The 7,086-nt window shown below is 43.3% G+C and overlaps 1 long non-coding RNA gene across 1 annotated transcript; it reads left to right on the forward strand.

Moving 5' to 3' along the window:
- Positions 1-1,275: 1,275 nt before the first annotated feature.
- Positions 1,276-6,872, forward strand: LOC138813385 (uncharacterized). The gene is made up of 4 exons (XR_011367764.1): positions 1,276-1,586; positions 5,108-5,224; positions 5,619-5,708; positions 6,516-6,872. It is a non-coding gene; the product is annotated as an uncharacterized lncRNA (long non-coding RNA).
- Positions 6,873-7,086: the final 214 nt, after the last annotated feature.

Consider the following 7,086-nt stretch of genomic DNA (forward strand, 5'->3'; position numbering starts at 1 on the left):
GTGCGGTGGGAGCAGTGGGGGGTGTAGTGGGGGCGAGGTGTAGGGGGAGGTTCTGGGTGCAGCATGGGAGTTCTGCCCCTGATGACTTTCTTCTCTGCATAGCACCTGATGCCTGGCATTTCCTCAAATCATCTTCACAACACATAGGAGGTGGGCACCTCTGCAGCCCTATCTTTTTACACAAGAAGTTAAGTAATTCAGCATCAGGTAATCACGTGAACTGGCATTGACTTCAGGTCTGCCAGAGTTGGAGAACTTCGTCTCTTTGTTCCAAAGGAAATTGGACTATCTGTCTCCAGAATGTGGCTTTGCTCTGTTAAATGGCCCCAGGACTGGGAAGGTGGCTCAGTGGTAGAGCGCTTGCCTTGCATGCCTGAGGCCCTGGGTTCGATTCCTCAGCAACACATAAGCAAAAAGAAAAAAGCCGGAAGTGGCGCTGTGGCTCAAGTGATAGAGTGCTAGCCTTGAGCTGAAGGGCTGAGGGACAGCACCCAGGCCCAGAGTTCAGGCCCCATGACTGGACCCCCCCCCAAAAATCACCCCAATAAAGCTGTTGTCTTCACTTGAAAGGTTGGGGAATCAGGAGATACTTTAGGTGGGGCATAAAAGCCTGTGCAAACATAAAAGATCAACATTCTATTGTTGATATATATCATAGTAAGGACATTTTAAATGCAATGCAAACATAACACAGATTCCCTGCTGATGTTTCTAACTTAGTAATTTGTGAGTTCGACTTCTGAGCAGATCTTCATTGAGACACTTGAGTAATAGAGAAAAAATAACACTTGGCTTTGGAGTTCATCAACTTGGAAATTTTTTTTATATTTTTTTATTGTGAAAATACTGTACAGAGGGGTTACAATTACATGGGCAAGATAATGAGTACATTTATTATCAAGCATTGTAGCCTCCTCCTTTGTTTCCCCTTCCCATCCCTTCACATCCCCCTTTCCCCCAATCCTCCCCTCCCCCTCCCCACCGAAGTTGTAAAGTTCGTTTTCGACATGACAACTTGTACTTCTCATTGTCGCAATGGGTCCACCTGTATCCTCGTTTAAATGACTTGTTTTTCTCTTTCCCCTCCACAAATTATACCGACATCAAATACAGTGAAAGTAGGGGTTATAAAATGGGGGAGGGACATAAAAAGCAACAAAGAAATAATCTTATAAATGCGTTAGAAACAATCGCATGAAAGAAAACATTTGAATACATATCTTAGGGTTTATTTCCCTAACATTACCTCATCTGACTTTTTCTGCTTGACTCAGACATATACTAGATATTGCAAATAAGGGGAACCATGGGACCTATGTTTCTTTGGGCTTGGCTTACTTCACTTAATATAATTTTCAACTTGGAAATTTTATTATTTTACTTTGTGAAGACAAGGCCTTACACACATGGAAATGAGAAACTAATTCGTAAGTGTACAATTAAACAGACACAGTTTGTATGCAAGTGTACACAGATGTATTAACTGAAGTATGGTATTTGCAGGGGAGAATTCGGATGGTAAAATTCCTCAGGAAAACAAACTCATAGTCCAATGAAATGAATACCAGGAAACTGGCACTTTAAAGGTATGAGTAGGTCAAGGGGAGGGAGGGTGGATGAATGAAGAGAGGAAGGCAACCATAATACTTAACATGTATCCTGTGAAACCAAGAATTGAGAACAGGGCTGGTTTTGGGAGAGTTGGGAGAGAATGATGAAGGGGTGGCATGATCAAGGTGCATTGTATTTATAAACTGATGTGTGCCACCACTGATAACAAAACCACAATATAAAAGGGGCAGCGAACACTGGGAGACATTGGCATAGGTGAGAATTACCTGCCTGACCACTGATAGAACCACACAGGCACTTCAATGGGGAAAGCCATTTCACAGAAATCATCTCAGGGAGACAGTGAATGTTTTGTCTTTATGAGGTATGCAATATTTGGATGTCATAGAAAGGAAGGATTCGAGGCACGAGCAGGGGTGGTGGGGGAGGAATATGCCCGGTCCCTTCCTGTGCTGGTGAGGTGCAGTGGGACAGTAGGGTTGCGGTGGAGGCGTGGGGAGAGGAGGCTAGAGGAGACCTTGAATGTCACATTGAGGATGGGTTTTGTGCTGCAGCAGCAGAGGACTGTCAGGAGCACAGAGGGAAGATTTCCTCGGTGGTGCTGTGGAGGCAGAGACAGGAACCATAATACTAATTAGGCATTCATTGCTAATACGCTCATAGGAGTGGTGGCCAAGAGTAGGATGTGAGAGATGTGGAAAGTCAGTATGAAAGCACAGCTGAGTTACTCAAAGACAAATTTCCAAGTGGGTAATGAGAAAAGGAGAAACTCTCTGACACAAAAATAGAACAAGGTGAAGGAATTTGGTGGGGGCGGGTGGTTAAGAAGGTGCCTATTTTGAGATAACAAACTTGCTTCTGGATGTAATGAGTTTTGATGTGCTGTTAGAATGTGACGTGTAGATGTCCACATATAAAATTGCCAAGTGCAGATATCTGAATTCTGATGATGTGAAGCCCTGGAGTGCCAACGTGAACCGTGAAACCAAGAGCTTCTGAAAAATTCAGGCCCCAAACGCTTTGAGATGTCAAACCTCAACCCGTCACTAAATTATTCACATTTGATTTTGTTCTCATAATGAACAGAGCAAAGAATCCGTTTTTTTCTCACAGATTTTTTTTGAAGTTGGCAAAAATAATGGATTTTAAAGAAGTCATCAATGATCACTGAACTTACTTGGTAGATTCTTTTTTTCTTTTTGGTGAGGAATGACTCACATACTAGAAAGTATAAAATCCAATGGCAAATATACACATGAGTCCCCCTATACGTACCACTCCCATCAGGAAATGGAACGCTTCCAGCACTCCAAAAAGTGCCTCATAAGTTAAGGTCTCTCCAAGATGCTACCTTCCAGAATGACTACCACTTTGAACAATATCCACTTAAGTTATTTTTATGCCTACAGCTCTGTATGAATTGAATCATACAATGATATATCACATACTATATATGATCTTGTATCTGTGGTAATATATATCTTTCTTTGGTTAAGATGCATTTTTCTAGTATAGTTCATGGAAACAAATCTGGAGACGTGGATGTAATTTACACTTATTGAGGAACCATGCCACCCTAGTACACTAGGCCATCGGCCGCACATAGGGACTTTGTCTGCATTGGTGTACACACACACACACACACACCACACAGACAGGCTGAAGCACACACACACACACACACAGACACACACACACACACACACACACACACACACACACACACACACACCCCACACAGACATAGGCTGAAGGCCCCTAGATGAGGTCATGGCAGACTCAGGCACTGGTTATGGCCCAGGTTTTACCCTCTTTTCTCAAGAGTGGGGGGAAGACTCTTACAACTCTCATGTGATCGTCTTAGGTCAAATGAATATTTTTATTTTACCCCCACTCTTGGTGTAGGGACAGGAAAGTTGTTTAGCCTTTGCAAACTGATTTTTTTATCTAAGTGCTGAAAAGTTAGTTTGCTCTTATAATAGCATAAATAAACACTCTTGGAGCGAGAGCTCAGTTTTATTCTTCCCTCTTCAGCAAAGCATTAAAAACAAAATCACCTCCATTCTAAACACAGAAACCTAGAATTACAGGAAGGACATCTCATTTATTTAATAGTGGTAAGGAAAATACTTTATGGAACAAGGACCAAGGACCTTAGATAAGGGGACTAGAGCCACAGCTTCCTGCAGCTGTGCAATGAGTTACAGGCAGGGAGGGAGAGGGGGAAGCCTTGCAATTATGTGCACAGAAACACCTTTCAGTAATCCAGGAGCTCAGGGCTGCCCAGCATGCTTTGTATTAGAGGCTGGGGACACCATATTTCTTTGTATCCTTAGAGTTTCTGTTGCCTTCTGAAACTGATACAACACAAATTGTTTGTGTGTGCGTGTATGTATGAAAGAGGAAGCACTTTAGTTCAAATGAGCACTTAATATTCGTAATTTGATCTAATTTTAATAAATTATATATGGGAAATACTGAATGGGCCACAAAATATTTTATTATTACTATTTTTTAAAATAAAATGTTTTTCTCCATTTCTTCTGTCCCACCTTCAATTTTTTGTTGCTTTTTTTTCTTATGAGCAAGAATTATATCTGCTCATATTCTCAAAAATTTATCTGCTTTAAAATGTTGAGAACATCAGGTCTCCTGTCAGTAAGCAGACAGGAGAAGTTAGGGAGAAGAGCATTGTTTGGAAAAGAAAACTTAGTCATCCTGTCACCTGAATGCATATTTGTGTACTGCTTAGATATTGCTGCTCCAAGTGATTCTGAACAGCTATTCAAAGGGTGCATTGGTATGTGACATTTCAGAGGGAGATGAAGCTTCAGTCCACAAAAGGACATATATTAATTGGGGATTTTACTTTATTTTGGCACAGAGTTTTAAAAAAAAAATCACCTGGATGGATTTTAAGATATAGACAACGTTTCAGATCTGGTTTTGGAAGCCTGATTGAGAAAGTTCTTTCTCCCCAGCATTTAGGACAGCATGTTCTCTCTAAAGAAAGCTGTCTATTTTTCTTTTCTTTGATGGACCTTCAGTTTAGAACAGACACAAAGCTGGGAACACAACCCAAGGCAGAAAAAATTCACTCCTATGTACTGTTGGTCAGGTTGACTGTAGGACACAACCTCAAAGGTTATGGATCGGTGGTGCAGCCTTGTCCCTGCGTGAGCATGTTTTCTGGACTTTGGCTGGAGCTGAATTCCTGACTTCTGAAAGGAGGGATGGGTCTGGGTTTCTAGCGGGAACAGCCAATGGGAAGGAAGTAATATTCATTAAGAGTGTCTCAGGCAGGCCACACCAGTAAGGCATGCTGTTAACACACCCTCCTGCACACTGTTCGCCTGTGTTTGAAATCCTTCCAGGATACTGGGGTTACTTTTTTTTTCCAACCAGGAAGAATACATGATTGGATTCTTCTTTTTATCCCTTCCTTCCTTCCTTCCTCGCTTCCCTCCCTCCCTCCCTCCCTCACCCATCTCCCCCTCCCCCTGCTGCCCTCCTCTGGAGCTCTTCTTTCCAGCAGGAGCTTGAGAATAAGATTATTATCCAATCAACTCAACAGCAGCCCATGTCAGTGTCCACATGTGCATCTGAGACGAGAAGAGATTCATTTGTGACCTGGAAACTGAAGTCTGCTTAGGTCTGTAAATATGAATAAGGCCCATTCTCCTTAATGATGAAGGTAATCTCCAGTAATTTAATTGTCTTTCTTAACTAGTGGGGATAACCCATTTCTCTCCACCCCCCCCTCCTCTCACACAAAAACTATGCTTCTCATAGAGTGATCTTTACAAACACAGGGGAAATATGTCTTTTGGTTAATTGCATTTGAAGGAGCTTCCCCCCCCCCTTTTTTTCTTTTTTGTATGAGATACTCTTCTTTCTCCACCACAAATTATGTGTTTTTCTAATAAATATTGTGGTGAGCTGCTTGGGCTCTTATGGGCTAACTGTGGAAGTGGTTGGTGTGTGTGGGATGTACTCCTGGCTTGGGTTAGCTTTGGTGAAAGTTGCTGCTTTGTTTGCTGCTACAGATGAAAGGCAGTTTCTTTCTGTTGCCGTTGTTTGTGGAACTTTGGTGGACCTGGAGTGGATTGTGAGACCCCCCTGCCAGCCCATCCCCTGTGAGCACAGAGCCGTTGTCTCTTTCCATGTGTCATGTGCATTTTCCAAAACATTCAGCCGTGCCTCTAAGAAAGAAGTACAGCTTCTTAAGATGGCCTAGGAATGGAGCTGTTTTCTTTTCAATATGGTTTTGGAAAGAAATTATAGATGGAAGGTAGAAATCAAGTTGTACAGAAGGACTTAAGTGTAAGCCAGGAATGCAAAGATTAGACTCACTGGTTTAGTTAGGGCAAATAACTTCACTTTGAATTATTTTCTTCTTTTGAGTGAAAAAAAAAGTAGATCTGTGTTGAAAGCAGTGTCTGAGGAGACCAGCTTATAACACACAGCAATTGCAGAGACAAGTTAGGTGACACCAAGAACAAGTGTGTCTAGGCAGTCCCTTTAAAAATACCCCAACCGAGGTTATGAAACCACACAGCTTCTTTGAGGAATAACGCATCCAGGGCTAAAGCAGCCTAATTTTATTCAAGGATTTGAAGAGTAAAAAGGGATTTGGTTCTTTAAAAAAAGGAAAAAAGAACAGCCGAGTGAGGATTATTGATCAGTGAGGGATTAAACATTTGCTGGAATACAAAGCATCAGGAATTATCAACATGGACATCACAGTGGCCGGCCATTCAGCACTTGGAAATGCAAACAGCCCAGTTTCCCACTGATCCAATGGCAGCAGCCTGGAGCTCTTGATTCCCTGTGTGTCTACCTTTGTACTCCCTGCCCCTGGACAGGGATGAGGAGATGGGTTAGGGGTGAAAGGAAACTAATCTTGCTCTTTTAACTTCTGTCTGTCTGTCCCTCTTGAGCAGGCCAAGCAGAGACCAGAGAGGGAAAGCACTGGGGAGCCTAGGAGAGGTCCTGAGGTCCAGAGAGGATCAGGAGATCTATCGGGAAACCTCAACTACCACTTCCTCCTGTTGCCAGGGCTGTGGTCCTGTCTGCTTGCCGGCCCGCACCTGCCTCTGTGGTTCACAAGGAAAAGGCACTTGGCACTTGTACAGCCGGCCCGAGGGAGTAGTGCTGAGGCCATCCCGCCCTTTCTGGTTTTGTCTTTTTCTTCCCCCGTCAGGTGCCACTGGCTTTGAACCATGTAATTGCATCAATAAGCCATCTCTGGGATGAGCGGTGTGTGTGTGTGTGTGTGTGTGTGTGTGTGTGTGTGTGTGTGTGTGTGTGTGTGTGTGTGTGGGTGGGTGTGGGTGTCTGTGTGTGTGTGTGTGTGTGTGTGTGTGTCTGTGTGTGTCTGTGTGTGTGTTCTACTGGCAGCCTGGCTCTGCCACCCTGCCTCCTGGAAGGGTTTGCAGGACTGAGGACATTGGTTTGGATCCTGAGGCTGATTTTTATCACCTCTGCATAAGGCTTAGCCTGTGAGGAGGGAAA

The sequence above is a fragment of the Dipodomys merriami genome, unplaced genomic scaffold, assembly GCF_024711535.1.
Source record: "Dipodomys merriami isolate MVZ:Mamm:240054 unplaced genomic scaffold, mDipMer1.0.p SCAF_593, whole genome shotgun sequence".
In the NCBI taxonomy this organism is placed as follows: Eukaryota; Metazoa; Chordata; class Mammalia; order Rodentia; family Heteromyidae; genus Dipodomys; species Dipodomys merriami.